The sequence below is a fragment of the Chenopodium quinoa genome, unplaced genomic scaffold (genome assembly GCF_001683475.1).
Source record: "Chenopodium quinoa cultivar QQ74 unplaced genomic scaffold, ASM168347v1, whole genome shotgun sequence".
NCBI classification, from domain to species: domain Eukaryota; kingdom Viridiplantae; phylum Streptophyta; class Magnoliopsida; order Caryophyllales; family Amaranthaceae; genus Chenopodium; species Chenopodium quinoa.
In genome coordinates this window covers 872,391-881,731 of record NW_018744745.1, presented here as the reverse complement: position 1 = coordinate 881,731, position 9,341 = coordinate 872,391, and positions in this window count along the sequence as shown.

The following is a 9,341-nucleotide window of genomic DNA, read 5'->3' as shown; positions in this document are numbered from 1 at the left end:
GTTGTTTACATTGCACATAGTTTTAAAGTGTTACTCATGCCTTCTTAACTGTCTATAATTATATGGTGAATAGGAAGAAACGATGTTGATCAGTTTCCGTACAAGGAAAGGATACCTGCGATCATCATGTCGTACTTGGAAGGGTGGAATGATGTAGTCGGAGATGGTAACTGCGGATTCCGGGTCGTGGCTGATGTTTTTCAAATGGGCGAAGACAACTACGGTTTGGTGCGTCAGTTGATGTACAGCGAAATTGCCTCTAACCGAAATGTTTATCGTCATGTATACCAGGATGACTTGGATGGCGCTCTGCGGCGTATCCGGTGGGGAGGTGGACCTTGCGGCCAAAATCATTATTTTGACGCACCCCTAGATCTGTTTGCCGTTGCAAACATTTACAAATACGCAGTCATGCATTTCGGCCTAGGAGTGCATAGTCAAGCTTATTATCCTTGTACCACGGTTCTCCCTTGGCAGTCGCGTGAGACTGTCACCACACCGGTCAGAGAGCTAGCTATTGCGTTTCTTGGGTCGTCATACAGACATTTCATCCGACTAGACATGTCATCCGATTTTCCAGTGCCACCGATTATACCTCGGTGGTACAACATTCGCACAGCGAGCGTAGAGGGTTGGGATGCGCTATATCATGACCGGATCCACGAATGGAACACCCTAGCTGCATTTTAGTTTTTCATGTTTACATTCTTCCTATGTAATCTTATTTATACGTTGCTCTTTTAATGAGAACATTAATCTTTTATATTGTATTGCTTACTGCATTCTATATGTTGCATGGGTAAGTTGCGCGGATCCACGAACGGTTATATCAAAATTTAAAAACAGCAATGATAATATGTTTAAGTTGGAAGCTAAAAGAACAATCTAAAATGTTACAAACTTACAACATAATGTCCAATTTAATAAATTAAAACGGTAATATTTAAAGTGCTCTATAAATAAAATGACAAAACCATCAGTAATCCCTCCTCGACGACGACTCCCACTGCGCAAGGGTCTGTTCCAGACTATCAACAACAGCTCTCCCTGTTGCACTCATGTTGTCCTTCTCAAGAGAGAGTTTCTGTACGTCCTGCATTATCTTTCCCATCCACTACATACAACAAAAAACAAAAGATGAAATACAATAACAACATATAAAACTTAATTAAAAGACAACGATAAATATAATATAAGACATACCGCTTCCATGGCAGTAGGCGGTGGCACATAATCATCATCGCTGTGGTCGAGATCTGCGATCAACCTCGGGTGCGAATACCGGTTGAACCATTCCATGTAGTAATGGTCACACATGGGAGGAACCCCAGAGGGCGGCCGCTGCAACTCTGCAGTCCATAAGCGGACCACCATCGGAAACTAGTCCCACGTCCCGGTCATGATATCCGGCCATTGCACGACGTAGTCCCTCGACGATGCAGGTCGGACCGCCTTCATCGGGCATGCCGGGGGAGGAGGGATAACTTGGACAAATCCAAGCTGGCGAAGACAACGCTGGGGCATGTACGCCTCGACGATCTCACGATACTGAATGAGTCCCGTGTACAGGGTCCTGGGTACCCTAACACTAGGGTTCGGGCCGAAAGGCATCCAGTTCACCTGCACATAGTTTTAAAATTTAATAACATGAATATAATATGTGCAAATAATAAAATGTAGAAACAATTTATAAACGTTACCTCTAAGGGGGACAGCCTGTCCAGCAATAACCGTATCGATCGGAGGCGGTCAACGGACTTCTTCTCCGAGCGCGGACTCCACGCACAAGCACGCGGCATCCCCTCATCAATAGGAACTGGGTCACGATGTGGTCGCAATGCAGGAAAGTACTCGTATATCCAGGTCTGCAATAGAGTCAGACAACCAGTGATACCTGCCGCGTCAGCCCGACTCGCAAATCCTAGTTGGCGATACAAATACGCCAACGTAACCGATCCCCAGGAAAACTGGCCTACACTGTCGGGGTCACACGCCTCTACTATGTCGCGTGGCCTGAGTTTGTTTCCGCCGCTCTTATCCGGAAACAAGGTACATCCGAGGAGTAGAAAAACATAAGCACTCAGTTGTGCGTCGTGCGTCCTACGTGCACTGGGGTACAAACACCGCTGCAACACGGATGCGATCTTCACACCTCCGTGTTCCCAAACACCTAGCACCTCGGTGTACAGTGCAGCCCTGTCCACCGCCAACAACTCCGCCAGCAAATCTGCCTGATCCGCATCAGCCATAGCACAAAGTCGTTTACCCTCAACACGAATCCCCAGAATGGCCTCGACGTCATGTAACATGATCGTCATCTCACCGAACGGAAGGTGGAAAGAGTTTGTATCCGGCTGCCATCGCTCAATGAAAGCCGTGATCAGCGTACTGTCAATCTTATCGTGCATGGTGGCAGGAACGTGATTCACCCCAGTGCCCTCCAGTCGCTCGAACATCTCGCTCTCCGCCGGCCAAGCCTCAACCCATGTACGCAAAAAGCTACAAGTCTTTTCCCGGGTATGACATTTCAACAACCCCGTAACTGAAGGCCTCTCCTGGTCCTCCCAAATACGGGCAGCTATGTGTCCTAGAAAGCTAGGAATCACACTCCCGTCAACAGGACCACCGGGCACCTCACTCCTAACAACCCAAGAATCATTACCGGCCCTCGACCGTTTCCTGCTTGCCCCAGATACAGTGGACGCAGATGATGTGCCAGATCTACTAACAAACCTACCACCCCTACCCTTACGCACCTCCACCATATGTGTCTCGTACATGTCATCAACCCTCTGACTGAATGGACCGTAATCATCATACGGTCCACTGCTATCGTCCACATACTCATCCTCATCTGCGCCCTCCTCCTGGTCACCCTCCTCAGCATCATCATCGTCATCGTCATCCTCATCCCGACGGTGGATCCGTTCTCTACGAGCTGAGGCCGAAATACCACGGGATCTGACATGTCTATGCCCCGACCTCTCCACTGAATAGCTTCTACTAAGAAGCTCTACATTCTTCCCCGCACCATGACGACCCAGTGAATTCTACACAAAATTTTAAAATATATAAACATACAAAAATTTATACGAAAAATAGCTACCACTACCCAAATCAAATAAACTAAAAACATACTAACAAATTAACATAATAAAGAAATTAACAAAACAATTAAATAAAAATAATAGAATAAAAAATACACTTAGAAAGGAAATAAAACCAACACAGAAGAATATATATAAACATAAATAATTCATTCCCAATTAAAATAAATTAACTAACCAAAAACAATATCAATAATAAAATTTAAAATAAATTAACTAACCAAAAACAATATCAAAGTCACAAAAAAAATATAAAAACAAATCAAAATAGAGAATAAAAATAAAAATTTACAAAAAAAACAAACAAATAATTGTAAACAAAATATAAACATAGAAAAAATACAACAAAATTGAAAAAATTTATAAAAATAAACAACAAAATATAAAAACAATTCAAAAAGATATTACACAAAAAAACAAAAAAAAAATAAAAACAATATTTTAAAACAAATATAAAAAAAAAAGAAAAAAAAAGGGGGGGCGCCTTGGCTGGACGCCCAGCCAGCGGTGGTGGCGCCAGCTGCAGACGCCGCCACCAGTGGGCTGGACGCCACAGCCACGGCTGCGGCGCCTTGAATAAACGCCACAACCGTGGCTATGGCGTCCAGCCCAGGCGCCAGCCTACTGGTGGCGGCGTCTGCAGCTAGCGCCACACCGCTGGCTGGGCGTCCAGCCAGGGCGCCCCACCTCCGTCACGGCGGTTTTCCCTTTTTTTTTTTTTTTTTTTTTTACAAATTGTATCTTGCCTCCTTGGGACCTCCTTCCCTCCGCCGCCGCCGCCAATTCCTTGCCTTGCCGCCTCGACATTGCCGTTGTTTGAAATTTTTTTTTTAGAGAGGTTGAAAGAAGATGAGCGATGAGAGTGTGAGTGATGAGAGTGTGAGTGTTTTTTTTTTAGGTCAAGGGCAATATTGTCAAACCAAGTGAATTTTGTGGGCTTTATGTAGTAATTTGTGGGCGATGTTTAACAAATCCCCCATCCAAACCCAACCACAACCACACACCACCACCCCACACCACCAGTCTTCCCCCCATCCGGACCCAAAAAAGACGGTGGTTGTTAGGTTTGATATTGATGCGGCCCGGTTGTTGGTGTTGCGAATCTGATGCGATTGATGTTGGCGGTGGTGTGTTGTTGCGGTTGTTGTTGTCGGTCGGTGTTGTATCATTGTTGTTGTCGGTGTTTGATGTAGGTGAAGAGAAAAGAAACAAAGGAGACAGACAGGGCGGTGAAGAGAAGAAGAAAGGAAAGAGAAGGAGAAGTGAAGAGGGGAGAACGAAGGAGAAGAGGGAAGGAGAAGAAGGAGAACGGAGGACTGAGAAAGGGAGAACGAAGGAGGGGAGAGAGAGCAGAAACTTTAGAGAGAGAAAGAGAGGCGGAAATAACAAAGGGGGAAGGGGATGCTTTAGGGTTTGGGAATTTAATTATAATTTTTTTTAATTATTTTTCGACGGAAAATTTCGTCGGAAATTGTAAATTCCGACGAAAAATTACGTCGGAATTTACAATTTTCGACGGATTTACGACGGAAATATTGAATTTGTCGGAAATTTTCGACGGAATTTAAATTCGTCGGAAATTTCACTTATTGCGACGGAAATTCAGGTCCGTCGAAACCAGTCCGTCGTAATTTGCTTGTTTTCTAGTAGTGCTAGTTTGTATTGTTAGAGCAAACGTTGGCTTTTTAGTCTATGTTAAAGCACGAGTACGTAATAACTATTTTGAAGGAAGGTTATTAGGTTTTGCTTTAACTCTCTTGAAATTTCATGTAAAGCAAAGTGATGCATTTAATTAAAACAGAGAAAGTATTTAAAGCGACTAGTAAACTTTTTTTTTTACCAATTTCATCGAAGTTTACTCAATGTGAATGTTCATAATATTGTTGAGCTTGGGATAATTTAAATTACTACATAGTATTCCCTCTATCCCCTAATGATGTGTCTATTTTTCTTAAAAGGAGTTCCAAAGTGATGTGTCTCTTTCTATTTCATTCCATTAATGAATCTCTCCTTTTTTTTTCTTTATTGAAAAATGCAATAAAGTACACTCATCAATAAAATTAACCACGAATTCTTATATCAGGTTGTCTTCCATCATGAGAGTTACTTCATTAGTGTTGCAAGGTTACTCGATCAGTGTTGCAAAAGTTACTCAGTCAGTGTTACAGGAGTTATTTTATTCTTTTACAAGCGGCTAAATGGTGTGACCCACCATATACAAAATGCGCTGAAAGTTGCAATTACATACCATAGAAAACTTCAAATTTCTTTATATATATATATATATATATATATATATATATATATATATATATATATATATATATATATATTTTTTACTAAGGTACATGTTTAGGTCAAATCTGATTGCCAAATTCAGGCTCAATTAGACAACAACTAGATTAATAAGAATGTAAATGATGATGTAGGTTCAAGGAATGAGGATGAATGATCTACAAGGAATGAACAAAGGGGAAAGGGAGAAAGAGACACAAGATGATGACGTAGAAAAACCCATGATTAAGGGTAAAAATTGCGAGTGGCTATGAATCCATCAATCCACTAGGTTGTTGATTAAATGCAAAGTACAATAAAGGTTTAAAACAAATTTGTAACGTGGTTTCAAAAAAAAAAAATTGTAACGCTGCTAATAATTATTAGTTGCTATGAAATGTAAGGCTTAGATATTTTGAGATGCCTTTGTAGAATGGTTTTCATCCTATTTACAAAAAAAGACCTTCTAAAAGCACCTTGACGGCTCCTATCCTGATTCCGGGGAATCCGGGATTAGTTACCAGGTTCAGCTCCGACTTTCATGCCATAATTCTCATGCACTATCTGTTACCTGTTTGACTTGTTCAAACTAACAGCTAGTTGGATTTTATGGTTTCGACTCTCATGGCACTTCTCTTCACTTATTCAGCTTGGATTCTCTTGGGATATTCCTTCGGAAGACCTTCGTTTTAATTCTTTTGATAAATGAGAACCGGGTTATTGACTTCACAATCGTAACCTGTAATGTGCAACCTAGCAACCTGCAAACAAAAGAACCTATAGAAATAATTTAGGCATAACAGTACACCCACACACCTATACCAATTCTACTTTTTGTACTTACAACCATTGTAAAATTCTTCTAAAGTTCTAGAAACTTTTAATTCATTAATTCCCGTAAAATATTATAATTGGGCACTGCACCTTAGTAATAACTAATAAGGAGCAGAGGGCGTAATTCTGTAACCATGCAGGGGGTGTTTGGCAAGTGGGAATTGAGGGTGGTGATTTGGGTATTTTATACCCGGCCAGGTGGCCCAATCAGAAAGCGCCACGTGTCCTCCAAAGAGGTGCCATTTGGACCTATGGACTGATGACACGTGGAGGGCGGACACTTCTCTGTCCTACGCAGAATGATGATCCAGCATGGGCCATCTAGATGGCGACACGTGTCACCCAAAAGGTGCCCAAAAACCTTTTGGGCTTAGTGACACGTGTCACTCAGGCATTGCCCCTGGGATGGCGGCCTTCAAAGCCCGAATCTCGAGGCGCCGCAAAACGGCGTGACCTAATTCCTAGGTCACCAGATCCTAGGAGGGGCACACTTTCCAAAAGGACCCTATAAATAGGGACATTCTTGCATTTATGACAAGACAGAGAATATACACGCAATACGAGACAATACGTCACTTATCACACCTTACCTGAGCTTGAAATCCAAGCAGATAACTTAATTTCCGCACGTTTTATTACCGAACGCTTACTAACTTAATCTTCGGAGGCGGACCCCCGACCATCCGGCGGTCCGTTTGCTTTGCAGGTACAGGCGTCCTCTGTTGAATCCAGTCTTAGTGTTGTAACTCTCCCAAGGGACAAAAACCCCCAAAACATTTGGCGCCGTCTGTGGGGAGAGTACCTCTGAAATGGCTTCACAAGTACCTGTACCGAACCCAGAGGCCGATTGGCCTCCAGAAGACGTATTGGTCCAAACGGATCATGACTCAGGTGACGACGCTGACGTCGAAACCTATGTGGATCCAAATGGATCCCTCATCTCTAAACGCATCCGCAGTAAGGAGAGGCGGGAGCGTCACCATGACCAGGCAGGGCCAAGCAAAACTGCTGGTCAGCCAAAGAAGCCCTGGGGGCGGCCGGTTGATCCTTCCCAGGCGGCAAGATCAACTCCCGTCACTCGGGATGAACTAATGATACTCCTGAGCAGCCTCAGGGGTGAAATCAAACAACTCGCCTCAAAAGAAGTCGTCTGCTCCTAGAAAGGAGCAGTCGGCCTAAAAGCCAGCCCAAGCTGGCAAAAAGAAGTCGGTCAGGGACCGTCAGCCAACTCCTTACCCTGCCCCTAAGGAGAAGGCCCGGCCCCAATTTGACCTTACTCGGCTCTGTTTCCTAGAAACGAGCATAAGAAAACCCATCCGGCACATACAGCCGGATGGTAGCAAGAAGACGTTCTCTGACGCTCGGCAATACATTGAGGATAAGAGAACCCAGCTATCAGAGTCGGCTTCAACGTCGACTTATCATGATAGCTTTTGGAATACCTCTGTGAGGTGTTCCCAATCTGTACATGAGACTCCAGCAAGCAGCCAACGGGTTCAGTCTGGTCCTCATATGATTCAGTCGGCCCAGTACATGGCACAACCATTGTACCAGGCGCCAGTTTTACCTTACATGCAACCTGCCCTCTATGGAGGACAGGCGGCATACGGCTATCAGCCGATGGACTGGCAGCTTAGGCTGCAACACCTTGGAGATCAACCCTCTCCTTTCTCCAGGGAAATAACTTAAGTCGTACAGCCGGCTAAAGTTAAAAACGTTCTGGTTGGAGCCTATGACGGGACCTCCAACCCAGAAGACCACCTGCTAGCATACACCCACCTCATGTATTTACAGGGGTTGGATGATGCCGCATGGTGTCGTTGCTTTCCAGCCACCCTGAAGGGCATAGCCCAGCAGTGGTTTGGCAATTTGCCGGCTGGCTGCATAAATAGCTTCAAGACGCTTGCGTTCTTGTTTGCTTCAAACTTCTCTATGAACATCCCTGCCAAAAAGACAAGTCTTGACTTGGGCAATGTACAGCAGGGAGATAGAGAAGGCTTTCGTTCCTACGTCAGGCGGTTTCAATCTGGTCCGAATCTAGATTCATGGGTTGTCTGATGAGGTCGCTTTCACAGACTTCTTTAAGGGTCTGAAGGACGGGTCTACTTTTAAGTACGAACTCGTCCGCAAACAAATCTTTACTCTGCAAGGAGCCTTGCGAGAGGCGGAAGCCTATATACACGCGACCGAACTATGCTCCTCCAATAAGCAGTCGGACCATAAGAAGTCCGACCGGCAAAAAGAGAGTCGGCTTGCTCACCCGGCTCCTAAGTCAGAAGAGAGCAAAAAGAAAAAGCAAGTCTGGGCTATTGATAACTCTGATCAACCGGCCCAGAAGAAGAAAAAGGAGTGGAAACCGTACGTCCCAAGGTACGAATTCCACAAGGACTGCTGTTCCATCCTCTTGGAAATTAAGGATCGACTGACTCTTGAAAAGCCGACTCCTATGAAAGGTTCCGCTGAAAATCGGAACAAAAACAAGCATTGCCATTTCCATGAGGATGTTGGCCATGACACGAACGACTGCTTCAGTCTCAAACGGGAGCTCGACCGTCTGGCCGACAAAGGACAGCTGAAGTCCTATGTGAAGTCCAAAGTGACTTCAAAGGCAAATCCGGGGCAGTCTAAGAAAAAGACTCCCCAGCCTGCTGTGAGTGCCGAAACTAATGAAGATTCGGTATACACCAAAGCAGGCGGATTTGCTGGTGGTGGCTCGACCATTCAAGGCACCAAGGACCATCTGAGAAAGATGGTCAACTCTGTTAAGGAAGGGGATGCAGCAGGCGCATCCACCTTCCCTAAAGTTGTCATCACCGAGCAGGAAAGAGACAAAGTCTGTCGGCCGCATGATGACCCTGTTGTCATTGAGTGCAAGGTTGCCGACCAGTTGGTTGGCCAAATTCTGATCGACACAGGAAGCTCCACTGACCTCATCAGCCTCAAATGCTTATCCAATCTCAAGTACAAACCGGATAACATGATGGAGGTCACCCACACCCTTGTTGGGTTTGAGGGAGGACTTGTGCACCCAGTCGGACGAATTGACCTACCTGTCCGCCTGGGAAGCAGGGGAGACGGTCGGCACATGACCATCCGTTTCCTAGTGGTTGAAGAGCTCACGGCTTA